The 25,558-nt window shown below is 33.3% G+C and overlaps 1 non-coding gene across 1 annotated transcript; it reads left to right on the top strand.

The window, feature by feature from the left end:
* Positions 1–17,768: 17,768 nt before the first annotated feature.
* On the top strand, positions 17,769–17,840 carry TRNAQ-CUG (transfer RNA glutamine (anticodon CUG)). The gene has a single exon. It is a non-coding gene; the product is annotated as a tRNA-Gln (tRNA).
* The last annotated feature ends 7,718 nt before the right edge of the window (positions 17,841–25,558 follow it).

Raw genomic sequence — 25,558 nt, 5'->3', positions numbered from 1 at the left:
TGATCGCATAGACTCATTATCAGAAAAAATTATTTCAGTTGTCATCAATCCTAATGAAATTGATTCATCCAGTGAAGAATCACTCAACGAATCCCTGTAGACTTTTTTCAGATCAAAATTATCGCAATGTCTTATTCGAAGTAAGTATTCCCATTGAATCTATAAAATTGTTTCTGAATCTACTATAGAATTCAAAAAGGAATATGAATCTTCATTTCCAATCCAAGAAGAATATATAAAGTGTATCTCTCAGTGCAGCCACACTTTTCTACTTCCTGGAAATGTCAAAGTCGAAGCCGAAACGTCGTACTACGCAAAATTTTGAATGCGGTTCAACTCGAAATCAGATGTTCAAATTTCTAAACGCGGAAATCTATTCTATTTGTATACTTATCTGGTGATGTTTCGAATACTTTATCCATCTTCATTATCATACCGACGATCAATTTGATATTATCAGTGTCAATGATGATAATAAAATCAAATTTATTTACATCAAAAGACGAATCATAACTACAAATTATAATGTTTTGATTCAAATAGGTTGAATAAAGAAAATGAATAGAGTCTTTAAAACGTCACCAGATGATACATTTTTTTTTAATATGCAAATAATTGGTCCACATTATTAACAAGTATGCTACTGATGAGATGACGACCAGATTCATTTTACTATCGAAACTTTTTCTTATTTGAAGTGGATTGCTTTTGCTATGTTACGATTCTAACGGGCTTCCGAGTATTTCCACTTATCTGAAGCAGGTTTTCATGTTGTACTTGTACCCAAATCTTCTAATCCTTTCCGATAACACAACACAACAAAGTTTTTGTTTCGGGATTGAAATTAGATGATTTTAATGTATTTCCACGTGTTAAAACCGAAAGTGACCATAAAAATTATATATTAGCTCTTGTTTTCAAGATATAGTATCATTATATTATATATATGTATATTGAGTTTTCAACAAATGAAATATTTCATCACCAACAGTTGGTACACATGTTTGTTTACATAACACCCCTCTCATCAGCTGTTCTTAAGTAGTAAACATAACCTATGTGAGTTTGTCAATTGTACGCACGTGGTTGCTATTGAAATTATCGTGTGAAGTTGATTTTTAAATTAATTTAAGTGCTGATCTGAAATGCCTCGAAAGTGTGTGAATTCTGTCGATAGCTTTTGCTATATATGTGGTGGAATAACATTTAAGGCTCAGAAACGTAAAATGACACCTATCGTTAAGACAGCCTATGAACATTATTTTTGTGTGAAAGTTGGGGACCAAGATAAATCATGGGCTCCTCATATATGTTGTAATTATTGTTCCGTCATATTGCGAGAGTGGCTAAAAAATAAAAACCGGGCAATGGCTTTTGCAGTACCTATGGTTTGGCGTGAGCCTACCAATCATACAGACGACTGTTATTTCTGCTTAACTCCTCCCATTAAGCAAGTTTTGTCTATGAAGAAAAGAGGAACGGTTAAATACCCTAATCTCCCATCTGCTCTTCGGCCTGTACCACACTCAGACAATTTGCCAGTCCCTTCTCCACCCCAAAACTATGAAATTTTAGAGGAAGGTGATGAAGACTGTTTAGAAGGAGCAACCCATTCTTCTACATCCTATGACCCTGATTTTGAGGTAAGCGATAGGTCTAGTGATCCGCACAGAATTAGTCAAGCAGAGTTGAGTGACCTTATAAGAGATCTTCGCTTGTCTAAGGAAGAGGCTGAGCTGTTAGGGTCAAGACTACAACAGTGGAATCTTCTAAAACATGATGTGAAAATATCTCAGACTAATGAAAAACTTTGTGAAGGCCATGGACCAGGAAGGACAAGCTTTTAAGTACTTGAGAGCAAAGTTTCCCAGGTTGAGTGATGCTAAAGTCAAGGAAGGCATCTTTATATGGGCCTCAAATCCGTGAAATCGTAAATGATCCTGCTTTTGACATGATTTTAACAGGAAATGAAAAAAGAGCCTGGGAAGCCTTTAAGGGGGTTGTACATGGGTTTTTAGGTAACAAAAGAGATGATAACTTCACAGCATTGGTTAAAGAGCTTCTTCAAGCTTACCACCAACTTGGATGCAACATGTCCTTAAAAATTCATTTTCTTCACTCTCATCTTAATTTCTTCCCACAAAACTGTGGAGCTGTGAGTGACGAACATGGAGAAAGATTCCATCAAGACATTGCCTTAACGACAGCGATCTTACAATGAATCGGATGGACTTAATTGAAATTTGGTGGTACAAACTTCTTTTATTTGTCAAAACACTAAGAATAATGTTTTTTTTTATTAATTTTGTACTTAAAATATTCTAAAAGAAACATAACAATATTGTTTTACGTACTTTCACTTTTCACGTATAGTATAACTACTCTTTAAGATTAAGTACTGTGTAAATTATAGTTTCGGGCCACGGGAACCACTTTTTAAAAAGACTTTATTTAGATTTACAGACTTTATTGTACAGAAGTTACTCTGACAATCGTACTAACAGAACTGACTCTTCTTTCAAGATGGCTAGCTTTTATAAGTTTATTATAACTTAGTCAGCATTTGATGAATAAGCATAAAGGAGGGTTTTATATACATAACTCCTCCATCCCTAAGATGAAAATAATACGTTAACATTATTTTCATCAACATTTTCTAAATGAATATTTTCTTGTTTATTTTTCCTTTTAAAACATTTAAATTTGTTCTTATATTTGGAATATAAAATAAAATATGTAAGAAGTATTATAAATATGAATATACAAATATACATTAAAGTATAAGAAGTGCTGTCTTCTTCTAAGGCTTCTAGTCGATGTAATTGGGTTTTTTCAGCAAGGTCCTGAAGTCGGGTTAGTTCGTCGAGGTTTACTCTTTCAGGAACTTTCATAGGGTTATTCTCAGGATGTAGCTGGATAGTATCTATTTCGGGTAACTGTAGAGGGTTTCCTTGAACGGAAGTGGCGTCGTTGGAATAAACTTCGCCTCTAACAGTGAGGTTACATTTATGTGGGATATGGATCAACTGTGGTTGTCTGATATTTTCGTATCCATGCTCCTTACAATTTTTCTCAATCATGATCTTATCAATGGGGATAATAATCATGTAGGCATCGTTGACAGGTTCTATTATGTCCTGGTCTAATTGAATTTGAATCGTCTGGCATTGATGATCGGTTTTACCAATTAGTAATTTCGGTAAACAATCTTTTTTTGAAATTTGGTTGTCAACATGGTATATGCAGGTATTTTCAATTCTCGTACAGGGTTCATCTTCATAATGATGGTAAGTCGAGTTAAGAATTATATAGGGTTTTAAAGGAACGATAGCTTGGTTGAGTATTGGAATTGGGAACAAATGGAAGTAATCATAAACATTTTCAAGAAGTATCGGAAAATGAATTGCAAATATAATAATTCCATTTTTATAATTAATTTCAATTTTTAGTAATTTATTATACGACTGAATGTTTTTAAAGTTTGGTAAACTGCCTTTGTAAAGGTTTGACATTATTTTTAATAATTCTTCGATATCAGATAATGGTAATATCGTGCTATGAATAATGTTTAATTCTGCAAATAAAATTGAATCTTCAATGTTATTAAGTATTGATAATATAATTTGACAATCTATTATCATTGTATCAAGAGAATTTTGAAGTCTTAAGAATAGCGTGAACTTATTCAGATTTAAGACAATACTTTTTATTTGTTCGTCAATTAATTGTTGGTTTTTAACAATCTGCTGTAAGCTATTCGTAGTTTCATTCATAAATTTTCTTGTGATAGTTAGGTAATTTTCTAAATCATGGTGAAGCATGTTCTGATTCTTTTCCAAAGTGAAAATTGCTTTATTATATTTTTCTGCATCTTCATCATCTAAAGTACCAAAGAGCCATTTACTTGTTCTGCCTACTATATTAATAAGTGCCCTTTTCGATCGATTATTTTCTTGAGGTTTAATATTGATTAATTTCACTTTGATTGTGTCTAGCAAATAATTCAGATGATTATACATGTGGTGTAGTTGTGGGTATAAAGGGTCTTTGATCAAGATAAATTCTGCGATTGTTTTTGTATTATTATTTAAGATGTTTAGGGGAGAATCAAATTGTTTTAAGTCAATGTATTTTATAAACGTATGTTTTTGTGTAGTGGATCTTGCTTTTCCAAGGGAAAAGGGAAGGATAGGGTTATTTATCCTCGTCATTATTATGTCTTGTCCTGTCGTCGCAAGGATTCCGAGAAGTAGAAGGTATAACGTTGTCATCTGAAACAATTTGTTTCTTAATGATTTTTCTTTGTGGCTTTAACTTACTTTTATGGTATTTTGATTTAGAAGTTTCAATTTTGAAGTTACTATCTTTTTTTGGTTGAATTTCCTTATATAAGGGCGATAATTTATTTCGAGGAGTTTCTTTAAGAAAAGTATTTTTATCAATTTCAATTTCTGGGGGATCATTTCTGTTGGAATTTACTTTAGATAGGTTCTTGGCTTTTTCATTGTTTTGTTCTACTATTTCTTTTAATATTTTCATATTTCTTGAATGTTTTTCTATATAGTTTGAGGTTATCTTTTCTAACGTTACATCATAAGGACTCTGGTGTTCTACATTACCTTTAATAATTTGAAAGGGTGTGAATTTAGTTGCGGAATGGACAGTATTATTATATCCTAGAATCGCATACAACATTTGTTTTGTTATTGGTCGATTAGGAAATTCTAATTTTAAAGTTCGTATTTCCTCAATTAGAGTAGAATGAAAACGTTCTACCGGACTATTACTGTTCGGGTTTTTTGGGGTGATGTAATGCAACATAATTTTATGAAGTTTGCAAAAATCTTCAATCAAGTTATTTTTAAATTCTGTGCCAGAATCGCAAGTTATTTTATTTGGAATACCGTAATGGGATATGAATTTTAATAAACCATCTAAGATGTCTGTCGCATTTAGTTGTATGGGGTATGCTTGTGCAAAGCGCGAAAAGCTGTCAATAATTGTTAGGAATTTTAGTCTATCAAGTGATAGAACATCAACATAAATATGTTCGAACGGGTATTCTCCAATTGGTGTTGGGTTAAATTTTATGACATTAGGGTGCCTTTCGTATTTTGATTTTTTGACATGTTACGCATGTATTTACGTAGTTTGTTATGTCTTGAATCATATTAGGCCAATAGTATACTTTTGATAGAGACAATTTTGTTTCATTTATGCCTCTATGTGTAGTTTTTGTTTCATGATGGTATTTAATTTTTTCTCGTTGTTCATTTTTCTTCAAAATGTCTTTCAATAGTATATTACTTTGAACAAGTTTAAAGGCTGAGTTTCTAAAATGTTTTTGGATTATCGGAATTATTACATTCTTTAATTCCTCTTGAAATATTATACCATAAACAGTATTAGGTTTCAAATATTCTAAAAAGATTTTTACTATATCGTTTTCAATGTTTCTAGTAGATATTACGATTTTTAAACGTGTCTTATCAAAGGGTTTAGTTATACTTACTTTTGGTGAAATTATGTCGTTACTTTGAACTAAGAATATTTGATTTTTAAATTTATTTAATGGTTGCTCTGATATTGGGATTTCTAAAATCGGGTCTTCTTGCGAAGAATGTTGTGTTTCATTTGAGTGTTTTATTTTCGGTTCTTCTTGTTGGGCTGGTACGACTATTATGTCTGAAAGTATTTTAATCTTCTTTTCCTCTGGGAGTTTTTGTTTTTCTTTAGCTGGTTGAAAATGTCCTGTGTGGTAATTTTCGGGTTGGGGTTCTTCTCTTGATTGATGTTTTTCGACTTCTTCATTGGCGAGTTCATCTATTTCTTGCACTATTTTGGCAATTTCATCAATCTCAGGGTTATCGTTTTCATCTACGCAATATTCTGCGAAATCTTCTAAACGGTCTTCTTCCGTATCGAAATTTCCTAGTAAAGAATAATTTTCTAATGGATGTAGTTCAATTCTGGATAGGGCATCAGCAACAGAATTCTTTTTTCCTTTTCTATGTATGATGTTATATTCATACTCTTCTAATCTTAGGCGCCATCTTACTAATTTTGAAGAGGGGTCTTTTAAATTGAATAACCATTGGAGTGGTTTATGATCGGTAACAATCGTAAATTTTCTACCAAAAAGGTAAGGTCTAAAGTATTTGGTAAAATTGACAATTGCCAATAATTCCTTTTCTATAGTTGAATAATTTTGTTCTGCGGGATTTAGAGTTCTTGAGGCATACGCGATGGGTTTATCTTTACCTAGAGGGCCTTGTGATAACACAGCTCCAATTGCTACGTTAGAAGCATCGGTTGTCAAGATAAAAGGTTTACTAAAATCGGGATGTTGAAGAAGAGGTTCATTAGTTAAAACTTGTTTACATTTTTCGAAGGTTTCTAGGAATTCGGCAGAATGAAGGATTTTCTCTCCTTTTTTTAGACATTGAGTTAGCGGTTTTGTTAATTGCGCGAAATCTTTAATAAATTTTCTATAATATCCTAGCAAACCGAGGAATGATTTAATATCTCTAGCAGTAGTTGGTATGGGAAAATTTTGGATTGCTTTTATTTTATTCGGATTGGGTTTTATACCGTGGGGTGTTACAATATGTCCTAAAAATTCTACATTTTGTTTTAAGAATTCCGATTTGTCTAATTGTACTTTCAATTTAGCTTCTCTTAATACTTTAAAGACTTGTTTTAGATTGGAGATGTGTTCCTGAAGGGAGGTCGAAAAAATTATTATATCGTCCATATAGACGAGACATATTTTGTTTCTTAGGTCTTTCAAAACGTGATCCATAACTCGTTGAAACGTCGCTGGAGCGTTCTTTAATCCAAACGGCATTCTGACATATTCGTAATGGCCGTGTTCTACGTTGAAGGCTGTTTTGTCAATAGAATTTTCTTCCATCTCTATTTGGTGAAATCCTGAAGTTAAATCTAGGGTAGTGAAGTAGTTACATTTCCCTAGTTTATCCAGTATGTCCTCGATATTAGGAATGGGGTATCGGTCATCAATCGTTTTTTCGTTCAATTTCCTATAATCAACGACAATTCTCCATTTTTTCTTTCCTGAGGCGTCCGCTTTCTTCGGTACAATCCAAATAGGGCTACTCCAAGATGATGATGATGGTCGTATTATTCCGTCATTCAACATTTTTTCTATTTGTTTATTTACTTCTTCTTTATGGCAATGAGGAAACCGATAGGATTTAGTGTGTACTGGTATTTCGTCTGTCGTTTTAATTTCATGTTTTATTTTGTTTGTGAAAGAAAGTTTAGTATTCTCATCATGAAATATGTCTAAAAATTCTTTGCAAACTGTTAAAATTGCGTTTTTTTCTTCCGTGTTCATATGGTCGGTCCTAATTTTACTTGTTATATCAGTTATGGAATTATTATTATAATTTTCAGGTAAGGCTTGTTCAATATTATAAAATTCAAATTGTTCTTTATTTATTTGGTTGGATGGGAACGGTTCATTCATTGTTATAGAGATAGTTTTATTAGTTTTATTAAAAATTTCGAAAGTTGCGCGATAATTTTTGGCATAAGTTATTGTTTCAGGTACGTATAGTTTATCAATAAATCCCTCTGGAATTATTATTTCTCCTTCACTGATATCGACAGGGTATTTCTTTATTAAAGTTTCATATGGTGGTATTTCGATAGTAAAAGAAGTTTCGTGAGGCTGTCTATAGTAGAAAGGGATTTGTACATTTTCATTTCTTAAGATTTGATTGCTAAAATCGATATTTAAGTCAAGATTTTTAAGTTCTTTTAAACCTAAAATTCCATCAAAAAATTCATGAAATTGGAATAAAATATATTCCGTTTCATAGTTGCTTTGAAATTCTTCAAAAGCTGGGATAATAGCTTTATATTGAATTTCTTTTTCACCTAATGAAGTTTTTAACTGAGAGGGTTCTCTAAATATTCTGTCTGGATAATATTTTTCTACAATAGATGGTCTTAACATGGAAGTATGACATCCGGTATCAATTAGTAGTTTAATAGGGGGATTTTGGATTTGTATATAAGGTAATCCATTTATAGAGCCTGAATAAAGTTCTATTATACCGTCTTGTTTATTGGAGGCGGTTTGTAAAAATTTTCGTCTTCGTATTCAGTGTTTGAGTCAGTTATTTCAGTCGTTTCTTGGGGAGTAAAGTAATATTCATTTAATTCATCAGTTAATTGATATTGATCTGGAGGGTGTTGGTCTTCAATTGGGTATTGGTCTTCGACAGGGTATTGGTTAATGGGGTAACCTAGTGTCATGTCGTATTCATTGTCATCATTATGGTTGTAAAGTTCTTCACTTATAAAGGTTTGTCTTAGGGGTTGCCTAAAAGATCGGTTATTTGCTGGGTGGTAAGGCATATTTGATCTACTAACCGTAGGATTTCTAGAAGTAGTCGACATTGGTTGAATGATTCTAGTATCAGGTTTATTTGTTGGTTTAAACACATTTTGGGGTGGTCCAAACACTTGTTTATTCGTTAAAAATTTATGTTGAACTTGTTTAGGTTGGATATTTATGGGTTGGCTTGGAAATTGTGGTTTTTGGTTAAATTGTTGATAATTATTAAAAGGTCTATTTGGCATTTGACTAGTAGAAGGTGTAGGATTTCTAAAGTTAGTTTGTTGAAAATTTTGTAAGTGTGAATAATTTTGTACAGGGAAATTACTATAATTTGGTTTTATTTGTTTTGGTGGGTGTTGTTTTTGAACGTTAGCGCTTGAGCGATTCTGAAAAACCATATTTTGTGTTTGTTTAAAATTTTCATCTTCCAAAACTAAATTCATTGCTTCTTCAAGGCTATCTGGTTTTTGAACAATTACTTTATCTTGTAATCTAATATTTAAATTTCTCATAAATACTTTCAAAGACTGTGATTGATATTGACGAATATATATCGCTTTAGTCTGTGGGTCTACAGCAGCAATAGAATTAATTTTAAAGATTAATTTACTTCTCAGTACTTGTATTCTTTTCGCAAAATCGAGGGGGTGTTCGTTTCTATTAGGGACAAGTGTAAAAAGTTGTTGTTCAAGGTTATCTAAATTTTGTCTATCACCAAATGTATTTCTTAATTCATTTCTTATTGAAATCCATGTGTTTAATTCCGTTCTTGCACCAATCAATAATTGTGCTCTATCTCTGAGTTTACCAATAATAATACTCAAGATACACTGATTTAGTGTATCGTCAGCGCTATAATATTTATTATGAAATTTGTCAATTGCATTTATAAAAATTTCGAGGGTGTCTGGAGATCCATCATACAAAGGTATGGTGTCAGAATAAATTTTAAATAAAGTATAATTAATTTCGGTGGACATATTTGAAACGGATAGAGAGACAAGCGACTGTACTAAATCTTCAATTTCAGGTTCGGTCATGTATTATTGTCGCGATCTTATCGGAAAAGATTACTCAGCGAATCTATTCAAGATAAGAGTTTGCTTTCTTCATTTATTCAGAAAAGAATCACGGTAATAATATTGCGAAGTTTATCACAAGAATATTTCTGAAGCGTCGTTGTGTGTGTGTGAAATTGATACTCTCTTTATATCAGCGTATGATATAAATAGATTATTTTCTGTCTATTAATCATATGATATAAGTAGCAGCAAGTTATTCTTTAGCTTCTTTGTTTTACTATTTAGTGAACACTATGCATTTATTGTTTGCTATGAGTGAGGAAAGAGAAAAATGATTTGAATGTATGAAATTTTGATTCGGCGTTTTTCACTTAATTGCTTCAATTTAAATCAGGATTTAAATTGTCTTTCTTAATCTACGTGACTTCTATAGTCCTGTCACCAATTTCAATTGCTATAAGAGAAAATGATGTCTGTTTTCGTTTTTTGATTATAATAATCACTTTTCCGAAACTTCCACAAATATTTACGATAAAGATTTAAGGAAATTTTGGAATCAGGTAGGAAAACTCGACTTACCTCGATGGTGTGTCAGTATTCTTTCCTGGAGGACTGTAGTAGCTGAGTCTGACGATCCGGTCCTTTTTGTGGGTGGTTGGTGGACGAAGCTGGTTTTTTGTAGTGGACAAACAGTTGGTACTGAAGAAAATTCAGGATCGATTTTCTTCCACTATCCTACAATCGACTGCGCCAATTATTGTTTCGGGCCACGGGAACCACTTTTTAAAAAGACTTTATTTAGATTTACAGACTTTATTGTACAGAAGTTACTCTGACAATCGTACTAACAGAACTGACTCTTCTTTCAAGATGGCTAGCTTTTATAAGTTTATTATAACTTAGTCAGCATTTGATGAATAAGCATAAAGGAGGGTTTTATATACATAACTTGTATCTTAAAAACCAGAGCTAATAAAAATTTTTCATTGTTATTTTCGTTTTTATCACCCCAAAATTAGTAGAAATTGACTAATTTAGTGTAGGAAACATTCAAAAAATATTTTTTTGTTGTGTTGTGTAATCCTCTCCACTTCCCCACATCAGAGGATTATCGGAAAGGATACGAAGAATTGGGTCCAGGTACAACATCAGAACCTACTTCAGATCTGGAAATCAGGCCACCTTAGGCGGACTGCGATTCCAAGAATTGCATTTACTGGATACCCTGTGAATGCGGAAAATCCTATATCGGTAACACTAAGAGGCCATTGAACGTTTGCATTGCCGCTCACAAGAAATACACACAGCAAGAGAGAACTGGCAAATCAGGAATAGCAGAGCATATTTGGACCCATCAACGTAACATCGATCTGTAACACTGGTTTAGGAGGAAATTCAAAGGATCTGCATTTATGTTGTCCAATAATGTATTCAGCCAAGCTTGCGTAGAGATACACAACATATGGAAACCCATAATCAAGCGAAAAATCGCCCACCTCTGCCAAACTGTTATCTCCCACCAAAACCGGTGAAGCGGAAAGAGAAAATAAGTGAAAGAACTCGAATGACCCATAAATAGTCATCTCTCAAAGACATTAGTCCAGTCATCACCCGAAGACGATTGTGGATACTAACAATCGAAACGTCGTGAAGTAACTTGGTTTGGAATATCTTAATTTTTTTTTATTTTTGTTTAATTTTTCTAGTTTTCACTTGTATTTTATATCACTGTAATTATATTTCAGGATTGTTTCGGTCAATATGATTGTTTCTTTCAGCTATTCTTTTCAATCTTTGAATTGGATTGATTCTTTCAGAGATTTCAGATCATTTTATATATTATTAGATAATGGAAGTCCGAACTAATGAAATTCAAAATATAGCAAACTAATACGGAGTGGATACATTAGATCAACATAAGTATACGAGTAAATATCATCAAAAACAAAATTTACTCAGAATACTTATGGAAAATGTGAGATAGTAATAAATGAAATGGTGTGAATTTTTGTGCGTCATTATTCCGTTGATGAAACGACCAGAACCAACTATCATAACATACCACTAATGCGGATAATTACCAACATGTATTTTGTTTCGTTTTAATAACCCACATAAATTAATTTACGACAAACTGATGGGCCATTCAATGTGCGCTATTTCGAGAAATAATGTCATTATCAAACCCATATAACGAGCTCTTCAAATGGACTTTCCTAATATAAAGGGCTGATAATATATATTATTATTGAGTTCATGAGAATTGGACATATGAATTGAGTGAAGAGTTATGCAAGTTGTAAGTTAATGACATTGTTACTGATAAAATAATGAGCTAACAGAATATTTCGGGTATCATATCTGGCTTTGAATTACCCATAGGCATAATGGGTTTGCCGCTTGAGTTGACCAGTTGAAAACAAGTCACCCCAAACTTCCCTTAAGAAAGCCATAATGATGCTGTTGATATATACTGAGAAATATAATGATAAATCATTGGGATTTTTGGAATCGATCTTGGGTGATTCATTAGTTTTGAAGACGTTGTATTTATCAGCAAGCACCGAATGCTCTAGATTTCAGATTTGTGTCACAATTCAGTGGAAGAACATCCTGTGGTAATATTATAATTTGATTCGTTGAAAGAATAAGTTATAGAACGACTAGAGTACAAAGAAGACTAGCTTTGACATTTGCATTTTCCTGGATCAGAAAACACGAATCTTCCACGATAGTCTCGGATGAATTCAGAATTGAAGCCTCTCGAATAGATGCCCAAGTATTATTAATAGATGACAGAAAATAATTTGAAATTCATCAGAAGCGTTTCAAACTCTCCTTCTGGTTATACCACAACGAATATTGTTACATCCATTTCCACATGGTTTTCAATCCTGAGAATCAGTTTGCCTTAGAGTTATAAACCTGAAACATTGAGACTGATCAGGGCTACATTTACACAGTAACCTGTGGCGTATCAGAGAGGTTTACTATCCATCAAATAACTTCCTTAAGACCAAAATGCATAAAAAACAGCGAATCAAGAGAAACGGGTACATGTCAGATTACGGAAAGAACAGAATATGTTTTTCAAAACGGGAAAATAGTCTTGGTTGCCAATATCTCTGACATCAAAGATAAGAGCGAACTACGAGGAAAACTACGAGGGAATGAAGCGCATTCGCAAAGAATAAGTGGAACAGGCTAATGTAATGAGAAAAAGAGTAGTGGCACGAGTCTGTCATACGAGAGTCGTCCCTGTTATGGTCCTTGAGAAGACTAATTTATTTGTTCTTCTGCATTCAAATGGACTTGAATTGTAGCTGAGTGGTTGACTCAGTCATCGAAATTCACAGCACATGAAATAATAGAGCATGGAGGCGTATGTGGCAAGAAAGTAGATTGAACGGAGGTTTAATAATAATTACAATAATAATTATAATTTGCACAAAGGAAACCTTAACAACTTAGTAGTATCATAAGCTAACCTAAATGATGTACAATAAAGTGGAAGAACCTGTAAGAAATCAAATTCTTGTATAGGTTGGAAGTAATAAGTATGAATAGTAGATATTATACATGAGCATTATTCAAAATCTCTAGTAATGATGCATAAAAATAAATTTGAAAAATACAAAAAAAAAATACAGAAGAAACAGAGAGTTAAGGTAAAATGAAAAATATAACTAGTGTTTGAGAGAGTAATTTTCATATATTAACACATGCATGGGCAATGCAATATACCTCAGAAAGTATTCATCATGGAATAGGTTCATAATCAGAAGGGACTTTACTGTTGACCGAAGTAGAATATCATGAAGGGGTTTTTGATTTGTAGGTGTATATCAACCCTCAAGGTCGATGTATATATAACATTCGAACTTATTTTTGAATTGTTTGAAAATCTGTTTAAAATCTGTTTTTCCGTTAATCAGCTGTCGCCCCCATACGAACGACAACTCTCAAAAGTTGAGAACTTGTGCGAGCTAAGTACTAACGAGGTCTTACCTTTTAACGTGTGATTCCTAACACGGTGGCAGAATCATTCCAACTTCAACCAGATAAATTCTCTCGAGAAGAATATCTGGTCGGGGCGGGAATCAAACCCACGATCTTCTGATCGTGAGTCGGCGCACTACCACCGCGGCCAATTCCACAATGTTAATGTTATTAATTTCTGAGATATATTGTGAAAGGCGCCCGTAGAGTTTCGGGTCCAAAAAATAAAAATTCTTTGACCCAATGAACTTTAAAGCTGAAGAAGGCAAGATCATTATTGTGTTTTTGTCTTGTGTTATAGTGGTGTTCATTTGACTGAATTTAATTTTATGCTATCCAACATTCTAATTCAAAAAAGCTATCTCGTGTCTAATATTTCGGTTTCAGAGTATAGAAAGTCTAAAGAGTATCGGATTGTTCTACAGAATGACATTTTGATCATTTTTGTCTGTACTATCAACAGATTATTGATAATAGTTTTTCCGACTGTCCCACAAACTAATATTCGATAAGCTGTATGCGATTCCACTAATGTGTGATATACTGTTTTCATTTGGATTTTGTTCAAGATATACCTTGAGTTTTTCGGTTTTTTAATTAAAATATATAGTTTTTTGATCATATATGCGACATCCTTATTCCACTTGAGGTGACTGTCTATAACCACATCAAGATACTTAAATTCAAATGTAGATTTTATTGAAAAATCATCAGAAATTTTTAGAGTAGTGAAGGACGACAAAGTGGATTCATTATTGGATAGTGGAAAAAATAATGTTTTGCTATGGTTTATGGTCAGCAATCGACTCTGAAACTATAATATAATTTTATACATATCTGTTTCTACTAGTTCTTTAAAAGTGTACCATTCTTGGGCTGAGTACAAGGTTGCTGTATCATCTGCGTACGTGATTATTTCTCTTCAGGTATTGACTTCAAAAAAATCATTTAAGAAATATTAAACAGGATTGGTCCTATTACGGTTCTTTGAGGTACTATATACTTACGTTACTGTTTAGGGTATTCGGGTATTCAAGATATTCTTCAATTTGACTTTTTGCGGTATATTTGAGAGATAGCTTCTGCACAAGTCTAGAGCTTCACCTCTGATACCTGATATTTCGAGCGATTCGATGAGTAGGTTACGGCTTACCGTATCTACTCTACTGTCTTAGATAAGTCAAGAAAGACGAAGAGGGCAGACTGGCTTCCGTCCACAGCTAAATACATTTTGGAAATTAATTTTAGTATCGCGTCTTGGGTTGAAACACCTTCTCTGAAACCATGTTGTTTTTCTAAAAATATTCCATATATCTGATATCATATCGTTGGCAGCCCACATTAGACGTCGAAAATGGAACATTTCAACCACTAAGTTACGAGTATGATAATGGTTTGAAATAAGCAGAAATTAGGTAACTCTTTACTGTCATGTTATTACAAAATTTACTCACAACAAAGATAAACAGACAAGTTCTATAAATGAATGCTGTTTACCTACTTCATCACCTTATGATTTATTCAACATGGACGAAGTGATGCCATAGGGCGATAACAATAACTGCTATTGTGAATGAATAAGGGGTTGGAGGTGTGGCTCTCTCCCTTCTGACATCGTGTTTACAAAATCGAAAGCAATATGTCGACCTAGGAGACAATAGAACGTCTAATTTAGAGCCTATAGTAAACGGTGTTCCGCAAGGATCTGTACCGGGACCTTTCCTATTTATAATATTCATTATTGACCTTTTCTTCCAAGTTATGCCCCATGAATGTGTTGTTTATGCCGATTACAAATCTATTGTCTGCTCAGACAAAAATTGCAAAAATTTGTTGAAAATCTCAAAACTTGCTGAAGGCCAAACTAAAAAATGGTTCAGTGCGAATCTTCTGAAACTCAATGTGGGGAAAACCGAGAGACTGATAATTTCTTCCAATAACATGCTTTTGGAAGGTAAAACAGCCCAATTACTTGGTATAACGTTGGATGACTCCCTAAATTGGACATGTCATATTGATGAATTGAATACGAAATTATCCAAATATCTGTTTTTGTTGAGGCAATTGAGAGAATTTGTTTCTATTGACACTCGTCTTGCTGTCTACTATGCATTTTTCCATTTGCTTATTACCTATGGGACACTCTTTGGGGTAATTCTACTTCTGCTGGAAAGATATTTGTAACACAAAAAAACAATAAGGATAATTTGTAATGCGGAATATTGGAACACATGTCGTCAATTGTTCAAAAAATTGGAAATCATGACTCATTCATCGATTTTCATTTTTCAGTCACTGCTGGAGGTACACAAAATTAAGGGAACTCTTTCAACTAACTCCCACTTTCATAACTATGAAACACGTGGTGCTAATCTTATACGACCTGCCAAATTCAATCTACAGAAATCTTCCAAGAATTCCTTAGATGTTGATCTATACAATATCTGGCCAACTACAGTCAAGAACTTATCCCAGAAAAGTTTTAAAAAGGGCATAAAAAATTTCTCATTGATGAAGGCATTTATAGTATGGATGAATATATGGCTACTTCCATGTTAATGCCCGGATTTATTTTTCAAGCGAAAGTGCGTATAATAATATCTTTCAAAATTTATTGTATTTCGTTATACAGTGCTGCTTGTAATAATGTATTTAAAAAAGAAAAAATTATGGTCCCCCTTTTGGGTGCCTTGTGTTTTCGTTATACTATAGTGTTAATGTTTTTTTATTTTATGTAGGTATTATTCAATTTCAAATGTTTGACTTGTCACCTGACTTGCTACAAATGTTTATTACATATACGCAGTCAAATAAACTATCTATTTATCTATCTATTAGATATGAAATAATGACATGGAAAGTGACTACATATGCTTTCTCCACAACGACATGACTTTAAAAATAATTTTTACAATTTATTTTTCCAAAATAAAGTTGTCACTCATTTTGAAAGAACCATCAGGCTATCGACGAATTGAAGACGATTTCAAATAATTTCTAATTGCTGAAAATGCAATTCTATACAAATATGGTATTATTTTCAAAGTAGACGTATGAGTTGACATTCCCAGAATTTCCAACCTCCCAGGGACTCGGCTCAAAGCCCAAAAGACTTCATGAAATCGTCATTGAAGTCTTTTCTGGCCTATAATTTCCCATGAACACACGAGAGAGAGAGAGAGAGAGAGAGAGAGAGAGAGAGAGAGAGAGAGAGAAGTGCAGAATAATAACGGGAGACGGAAACTAACCTATCTGCCATCTGTACATAATTGGTTATCGCACAGGATATCGACGATTCAGATTTTGAAGTTTATTTTCAATATGTATTTAACATGCATAAGTAATATAGTAGAGAAACACTGATAATTTTAGAGGTTTCTAATATGATGTAATTGAACACATCTATTACTCTTACATTGAAAACCCAGGCTGAACCTTACCAGATAGATCAAAATAATGTAGGTACCACAATATTGTACAGCTCAAAAAAGTCTGCAAAAAATCCGCGATGGTATGTGACTATCTCTTAGGGATAACCCACAGTAACTATTTTCCATTCTTTACTTTTTTACGAAGCCATTATAAGCATTACAGCATCAAACCAAATAATTACCTTAAATTTAAAGGAAAATTTTCGAAAATATTACCTACAGATTTACAATGTAGGGACATGGCGGTACCGACCGGAGGGCCGGCGGCGCGTGCCTCTAAATAGCATTAGTTTTTTGGATATCCTTTGAAAGTTTTCAGAAAAATGTCCCCTGAATGTTCTTTAAGTAGCACGAGGATGTACTTCAGACATTCCTAGGATGTACCATGACAGTGGCTCTAACATCATCGCTTCATTCTTTTCTGGATGTCTCGGTCACATCCAAGAAATGTGGTTATTTTGTTAGGGTAAATGAATGTAAATGTAGAAATCCAAACAATTATTTTATATGAAGTGTTCAGAACTCAAACAATATTCTATTCGTAAAAATACATGTTATTATATTTTCGTTTCAAATGATCATGTTATTGGGAGACCTACTTAGTACTTGAATCTACCAGTTTTGTTTCAGTCCTCACCTGAAACAAAACTTGTGATTTGATTTCATTGAACTAAATCATTTACAAAGCAGAAAACTAATAATTTTCAAAGCACACGACGTAATGAAATAAAAATTGGCAATTGACAAGAACATGTTATGTTCTCTTCGGTTATGAAACCAGATTCATAACTTGATTCATTTCTCAGTTTATCCAACATTGGTTTTTTAAATTGAAGTAGATATATGTAATATATGACAACCGCATTGGGCTTATTCAATATTAGGTAGACTTTGATAATTGTCAACAAAACCATATTGAAAAATTTGTTTACCGTAGAAGATTCTCAAGGTTCCATGGTGTAATGGTTAGCACTCTGGACTCTGAATCCAGCGATCCGAGTTCAAATCTCGGTGGAACCTGAATTTTTTTTATTTTCACAGAGAGACCATTATCCCTTTTTTAACCGATGGAAATTTTTGAGAGATCTCTAAGATCAATAAGACTATAAAATGCAGACAATATATCTGAAGGAGTACGGCCATGAGTTTTTATATACTAATGCCATATTTTTAGATGGGTTCACTAATTTAAATAATTCAGCAAAAATAGCAGAGAAAGGATTATTTCGTTTCAAAATTGGAAACATTTTTCTTTCTCAACATTCCTAGGTAGTTGGGTACGGCAAATGCCTGTCGCTAACGAATATTTCCCTGAGTATTATCACGACAGACATTATTCTCAATACGTAGGTATATCTCCTCGACAGAGTCATTAGATTAATTCGGATTCTTTGTTTTAGTACACGGAAAGCTTATTCCTCGTTTGAAGCTTTATTAGCAGGATGATTATTCAACTATGTATAAAACAGAACCTGTCTCAGTCGAAAGTTTCTTATATTTGAATGCATTTTACATGATTAAATATTCAAATCTAATAGAATATTGATAACAACAGATCAATCATCATTGATTCGTGTCCAAAAGTTCAATAGTAACAAACAGCGAATAGAATAAATAGAATTATATTTCTTGTTATCTCGATCTAAGAGACCAAACAAGATGATGTCATGTACACTGATATAAGAAAAACCTTCGATCAGATTGATCATTTTCTACTTTTGAAAAACTCCAAAAATTTACAAGTTTTTCAAAAGGATTGCTAAAATCTTATTCGTCAAGTAGAAGTCAGTTAGACGAGTGTACTTTTCTTCAAGTAACAGAAAAATAGTTAGATAGATAAATTTATTGAAGCTTTCATGTTTAAAAAAAATATGTTTAAAATATATTTTTTCCTTGAACCAGCTATCGTACCCCTACGAACGACAACCCTCAGAAGTCGAAACTTGTGCGAGGTGATTCCTAACACATTGGGTATTCTAAATGTTTCCACACTATGCATTTTATGGTATTTCCTTAGATACTTATCAGCCTGCGGCTTGAACCATCGACTCACACATCGGCCTGAGTGCTGAGTGCTGAGTGAACAAAGCACCCACGTCGAACCGCCCGGCTACCGACCGACCAATTTCAATAATTGGTAAAACTAAAGTCAGAAAAATGATTACATCGACAACACAAGTGTCGCTTAATATCAATATAAATAGAATTATGTGGTAAAGGTAAATACAATGAGTATATAAAAATGTGAGGATAAAAATAAATACGTATATATCACAGATATACATTAATGAGTATAATGAAGTTACTGTGATGCTTACATTTGATACAAACTGAAAGAGGGCATTTGTCCATGAATTCTTGTAATGAATATGGCGTAATGTTACATAACCGATCGAAAACACGTTTTTTGAAAGTTTGTCTTGTCCGATCTTTTTTGATAGTCAAGGGTGAATGGTTGTAAAATTTAATTTACAGGCCCATGGTCTGTATTTTTCAATCTATGTTCAGCATTTTATATATCTTGGTTTATTATATCATTGTTTATATCTGATAGGTGTTTCGAAGTTCTATATAACACTGGTTTGATTCAAAAAATAAGTATAGTTTAAAAAACTCAATAACACGCTTTTAAAGAACATCGCGCTTAATATACAAAAAATATGGCACGAAGCGCCCACGCTTTTTTCACAATAATACTAGTATGTTTCGTTCGTTATTGTTTTAAGCTTATTTTAAAAAAAATATTCTTAACTTTTCATTTCGATGTTCTTTAAAAGCGTGTTTTTTAGTTTTCCAAACTATATTTATTTGCCATTTTTTAGTTTCAAATGTTATAAAAGCGTGTTTTTTAGTCTTTTCAAACTATATTTATTTTATCTAAACTATGGGATCAATTAGTCGTATATTATGTAGAAAAATGACCGTTGATATTTTCCGATTCCGGAGAGCGAGCCTGAAAATCAGCTGCCAGGCCTAAGGCAGCAGGCGCGCAGAGAAGGGTTACAATAATGCAGCAGGCGCGCGTATTGATAAAAAATATGCTCTTTTCAAATGAAGAAATACATGTAAAGTGAGTTCGAATTATATCAAGGAGGTTATGTACACCGCCATCTGCCCGCGAGTAGATCAAGCAATAATGTCGATATATCAAGGGGGTTACGTACAGCGCCATCTGTCCGCGAATAGATCGAGCAATAATGTCGATGATTCTGTCAAATACAAATCCCGAGCTTGAGAGTTACAAACAAACATAAATACATACATACATACAGGTAAAGCTAATAAAAGCGTCTCAAAAAATACTTTTTTCAAATGAAGAGATACATGTAAAGTGAGTTCGAATTATATCAAGGAGGTTACGTACAGCGCCTTCTGCCCGCGAATAGATCAAGCAATAATGTCGATATTTCTGTCAAATACAGATCTCGATATGAAATGAAAAGGAGAGTTACAAACAAACATACATACATTCACGTGAAGCTAATATAAAGCGTGTAATGAATATAGTTCTACTGAAGAATCCAATCAAAACTCATTAAATGTTATTCCAATGAGTGCATTCGAAATATATTTTTCTAATGAAAACAATGCTTCTTGCCGTTTTTTTTGTGTTTTTCAACCTTTCAAAATCAGAAATATGAAAAAAAATCAAAACAGGATATGCTAAAATATAATAACAGCCAAAATGTTCAGCATCCATTCTCCGACAACGATGAAATATGTTTACAAAATTGTTTCATTTTTGTAATAATCTCATGGGTATCGAAATATTAAGTTGATTCAAAAATCTTGCCGTTTTTATGAGTTCATTTTAATCTGATATATCTCAGTTATTACTTATTCAAGTTAATCGAAGTATCATTCGAATCAGTGCACTCTTGCCAGTGCACAAGTCGATTAATTCCGTCAGCATATAAATTGTGTAAGCGAGATTCGATGAAGTCAACGAAAGCCGTTTTTGTTTGGTCTTGATTTGCGAAAGTTTTGACAGTGAGAAAGTTATCGAAATACTTGAAAAGATGGTAGTCGGTTGGCGAGAGGTCTAAGTATGGTCGGTGAGGCAGAAATTCAAATATATATACTATTCAAATATAAGTACCACAAATTTATGGAAACTGGATAGGTTAACAATAAAAAGCATAACCGTTAAGAAGTTGTCAACGATGAAGTTATTTGTACAGCAGTTTTAGGGCACGTTGGACTAATGGAAAATTCGCAATCTCTCACTAAGGTATCTCGAGAATCAGGAATCAGTCGTACAAATGTTTTCAGGATCCTTCATAAGTACAAATTTCATCCATACAAGATTAGATTAGTTCATGAATTGAACGAAGATAGTTTCGATAGACGTATCGAGTTTTATGAAAGCCTCACTGAACAGAATTTCTCGTATAAAATTTGTTTTTCGGATTATTGTACGTTCAGTTTGAATGAAGAGGTGCCACCTGCCACCAAAGTCTACTATAGAAAATTTTTTTCTTTTCATTGTACAGTTATTAGATTTTGATTCAACAATTAATAAAAAATCTCTTTCGCTGATTCATTGCTTCCATATTTGTCTCTAGAACGAATATTTCAAAATGTGACCAACAGTATAATTGTTGACCTGTTCTTTTATTTATCCTGCAAATCATTGTTTCAAAAGTTACTCAGATATCTGGAAAAACAGAAATTTCGTAAAATGAATTGCACTTCCACCTTGCCACTCTTTCCCTGCTACAAAAGTTTTTTCAGATTTGCTATCCGACGTTTCATCTTCCGGACAGCATTATCAATTATTTTTTCTTATGTATAGAAGCAGATTTTACCTTTTCGATGATGTATCATAAGTTGTTATTCTTTTTCGAGAAATTGGAGATATTGAAAAAAATTATTTCTTATCATAATAGGCTTTCACTTTGATGTTTCTAAATTTGACTTTCAATTTGTTACACTCAATGACATTTTGTTATTTTACAAGTCTCTGAATTTTTGGCAAAAAATGCCTTTCACGAAAGAAAAAAGAGCTATTCACGAATGAAAAAACAGATATATTTACGAATGAAGAAAAAAGAGATATGATACGAATTTATTACAAATACCATAAAGACAGTGTTAGGATATCGGAAATGTATTTAAACTTGTATCCCGAAAGACGACAACCACATCAAACTATGTTCAAGTTATTGGATCAAAATCTCACCGAGTTTGGTTCGTTTGAAAAGCCAATGAAAAAATACGGAGACAGAATCAACAATCAAAATTTGATAAATGAGGTGTATATGAGGTAAATTAGACATTGTGTCCTTTTCAATGAAAATAAAACTTTTAACAAATAATAATAATTAATTGAAATGTAAAGAAAAAAGTAAATCACAGCAGATGCTCAAAATGCTACCCTTGTTCATGATATCACAACTGTGCCCTTCTTCGAATATTATTCACTGAACGAAAAATTTTCCTCTCTAACAATGTTGTGTTGAAGGTCCTCAATATTTTAATATACCCTTCGACCACAAACTCTACTTCTCAGTGTAGCCCATAAGAATGTATCCATAAGACATAAGTCTGGAGATTTTGCTGGCCACTTCACCGGTCCATTATTCCCTATCCATTTAACACCAAATTTTTCAATCAGGTAATTAGATACTCGTCTGGTAGTGTGCGGTGGAGCACCATCATGTTGAAACCAGATGTTGTTATAGTTAGCCAAAGGTAGATCATCCAAATAGTCTTCGAAAATTGACATTTAAAACTGGTGATAGGTTTTTCCATTCAGAACTCCGTCAAATAAATGAGGACCGAAATTTTTGTAAATTCCTGCTCACTTGTTAATATTAAATCGCACCTGAGGTCGAATTTCTCGGAACTGTCTGGGATGGTTTATGCTCCAAATGTGTTCGTTATTACGGTTGAATATCCCGCAATTCGTCAAAGTGCTTTCATCTGTCCAAATTACATTTTCAAGGAAAACAAGAAAATCAGGTCTTCTTATTAGCCAATTACAAAATTGTAATCGTTTTTCGGGATCACCCGGATGCAATTTTTGACATACATGTATTTTGTAACATTTTAAACCGCTTTATTGTATGACAAATATTCATTTCGGATGAAACTTGATGTGTATATTTCCCCGGGTTCATGTTTATTTGCAAATTATTAATTTTTATTGAAAAGGACACAATATTCAACTCATCCCATATATACCTCATTCATCAAATTTTCTTCAGTTTCCTGGTCCATTCTGTCTCCATATTCTTTCCTCGGCTTTTCAAATAAACCAAACTCGGTGATCCAAAAATTTGAAAATAGTTCGATGTGGCTATTGCCTTTCGGGATACAAGTTTAAAAACATTTCTGATGCCCTAACACTGTTTCTATCGTATTTGTAATGAATTTGTTTCATATCTCTTTTTTCTTCATTTGTGAAAGCCATTTTTCGCCAAAAATTCAACAACAACAACAAAATGTCGTTGAGTGTAACAAATTGCAAGTCAAATTTAGAAACATCAAAGTCAAAGCCTATTATGATAAGAATTAATTTGTTTCAATATCTCAAATTTTATGAAATTATTGATAACTTATGATACATCATTGAAGAGGTGAAATCTGGTACGATTCAAAACAGAAAAACTCCAATGTAGCGCCCATAAAAAAATAAAGTTGATGATGGTGGTCGGAAGACGAAACGTCGTATAGCAAATCTGAAAACACCATTTATATAGCAGGGAGAAATTGGCAATGAAGAAGTACAATTCATTTCGGAATCCTTCGAACAATAAAGTCAAAAAAAAAAAAACAAAAAACCATTTTCCGGAACTTCTGTTTTGAATTTCAGAACTTTCTCAACGTCATATTGTTAATCAGGTAAATGAGCAACTTTGCCTTCACTTAATCATATTCGTATATCTTATATTTTCCGAGATCTCAATGGTAAGGATCGAATTTGAAACACCCTGTCGCAGCTGACCAGCTGACCAGCTGCGACATCCATTTCAATTTTTTCTGTTCTACGTTACTTTTTATTGTCATCTTCTTGTTCCAATGAACGGCTCGAAACATTCATTTCTCTCGTAACCATCACCGCAATTCAAAACATTTCTCATCATCGTAAGTGTATCGCAACACTCGAACAACGAATATAACTTGCCATCATGCCATCATGGAGAAACAAGCCTGGAAAACTTTCCAGAAACCTTGAATGTCAAAAATGTCTTCTGGAAAACAGGGAAAAGTTCTCCAGATACTGCATCGAACTACTTATTCACTTTATGTGTTTCTGTTGTTCGGACGAGGATAGAAGCATTATCTTGTAGAAAACGCAAGTTTCAACTAATAACTTCCTCTCCATAGATAAGACATAAACTATTTTAAGAGATGAAGCAGCTTTTTGCATTGTAAACTGAATTTTCTCCGCCACCAAATTGAGATGGAGCTGTGCAACTTTCTGAGGAAAATAATTTATTCCGCTCAAGAATATGAATTCTTTTCAAAAAGTTTCCAAAGTATGTAAACAGCGAAGAACGATAAAGTTTCTGCAAATAGTGAGTTGAAAAGTCCTAGATGAATGATGAACTCGTTGAAGAATTCTTAACAGATTTATTGGTATAAAATGGTGGTTGATTTCTAGTAGTACGATTGAAATAAATTATATTTTATGTTAAGTTTTATTCGGAAAGAGGGATAGTACGTACTACTACCTGGGTTGAAAAGTCTTGGGCCAAATCAAATAGATGGCGCTAGTGTTATTGCATTCGCCGCTTTTTCAGTTAGTACTAATATTCAAAAAAAAGTTGTTGCTTTTATGATATTCTACTTCCGATATTCTATTTTCGAAACAATGGATCAAAAACAATTTCGTGTTTTTGAAGAAAATACCGCTCAAGCGAAGCAGTGACTTAAAAAGTATCACAAGGACTCCGCTCCACCAGAAATAATGACTGAACTTCAATCGTTGTCGTAAAGACACCGACGATGCGGAATGCGTTGGACGTCCAAATGAGGAAGCAACACCAGAAAACATAAAAAAAATTAACAAAATCGTTATGAATAATCGAAAAATGAAAATGCATGAGTTAGTAAGTTATCAAAAAACCTGTTAACTTCATATTGCATGAACATTCGACTATGAGGTAACTCTGTTGAAAGTGGGTGCCGCGCGAGCTCACTCTTGACCAAAAACAAGAACGTCTTGATGATTCTGAGAAGTGTTTGGCCAAGTTTGAACCGGAATTTCACATCCATATGTGACAATGGATGAAACATAAGTAGGAGATTTGAGCCGGTTCTAAGCCTCCCCCCACCACTATGACGTATTAATTGCTTTTTTATTGGTTGTTGTTTGGTGAAGTCAAGGTGATGTGACCTTGAAGGGTGTGGTGTATGGATCGTTCAGAAATTTTTTCCCGGTTCTAATACTCCCCCCACCAATATGACGTGTTATTTGCTTTTTTTTTTGTTGTGCAGTGAAGTCAAGGCGTTGTGACCTTGAAGTGTCTGGTGCATGGATCGTTCAGATTTTTTTTTTCATATGAGATTTTGTGTGTGTATGTGTGTGTGTGTGTGTGTGTTAGAGAATGCACGGTACAGGGTTTCATCATGTGCTTGTTTGTCTATGTACAAACATACGTCTGCATACTTCTGTTGGTGTACATTGTTTTGGTTTGGTACACATTGAACAATGCGATGGTTGGAGCATTTTTCTTCACTTCGTCTCATTATTATTTCCTTTTTTTATTTCAATTACAAGTTCTTCTATG

The sequence above is a fragment of the Leptinotarsa decemlineata genome, unplaced genomic scaffold, assembly GCF_025532065.1.
Source record: "Leptinotarsa decemlineata unplaced genomic scaffold, Ldec_3_MD MMD2_tig00000576_RagTag_RagTag, whole genome shotgun sequence".
NCBI lineage: Eukaryota > Metazoa > Arthropoda > Insecta > Coleoptera > Chrysomelidae > Leptinotarsa > Leptinotarsa decemlineata.
The sequence above is the reverse complement of the archived record's forward strand: the minus strand, read 5'-3'. Positions and strand labels throughout refer to the sequence as shown.